The sequence below is a fragment of the Myzus persicae genome, unplaced genomic scaffold (genome assembly GCF_001856785.1).
Source record: "Myzus persicae strain clone G006 unplaced genomic scaffold, MPER_G0061.0, whole genome shotgun sequence".
Classification (NCBI taxonomy): domain Eukaryota; kingdom Metazoa; phylum Arthropoda; class Insecta; order Hemiptera; family Aphididae; genus Myzus; species Myzus persicae.
The window spans coordinates 247,586-248,550 of NW_019102619.1; positions in this window are offsets into that span (position 1 = coordinate 247,586).

Below are 965 nucleotides of genomic sequence, written 5' to 3' on the forward strand. Positions count from 1 at the left end.
GCATCTGTGCCCCGTTCGCGCTGTGTCTCCTGCTCAGTCAGATTTTGTGGGAAGAATTTGATCAAACGGTTGTTAATTTGATTGGAGGAACAAATCCATCAGTTGCTGGAATCATCGAAGTAGATAAGTATTTGAACGAACCTTTAATAAGTAGATTTGAAAATCCTTTAGCTTGGTGGGCCGAGCGAAAAAAGGTTTATCCAAGAATGTATGAGTTGGTGAAAAGAAGATTATGCATGATTGCAACTTCAGTGCCTTGTGAACGAGTTTTCTCAAGAGCTGGACAAGTAGTGACTGAAAAAAGAAGTAGATTGACAACCAGTAAGATTTCACAAATTTTATTTTTGAATCATAATATGTGAACCTTCTAATATGTACCTATATTTGTATATTTGTAAAAAATGTTTTTATGTTACATTGACATGTATTTAAAAAAGAATACTGAAGAAAGTTTATGACAGCATATAAAACATAAAGGCAATTTCATTCATATAAATACCATGTTTTGTTTTTATACTGCATCTTAACTACTTACATATTGATATGTTTGAATAATAATACTGAAGACAGTTAATGTCAGAATTTAAAACTTTATGACAATATTTTCATCTTTCATAGTTTCATGCATAAAAACATTAGAAAAAAACAATTTTTGTGTTTAGTGTGTTTACTGTTTGTGTGTTTTTACTTTTTACAGCATTGGTCTAAAACGGTTATATTAGATTATTATTTTTTTTATGATAACTGTTATCTCCTGTTAGAGTCGTCAGAACAATAATACTACAAAGTAAATCAAAGTAAATTCGTTCGCGAACGATCAACGCCCACGGGTCGTATCCAGTGTATCCAATTCACGAAAAAAAAAAATATATTGACGAACGACTGGTTCATTTTTACACGATCCGGATCATTTCGTTCATTACATTGAATCGGATCAAACGACCCGTTCGTTCGCGAACGACACA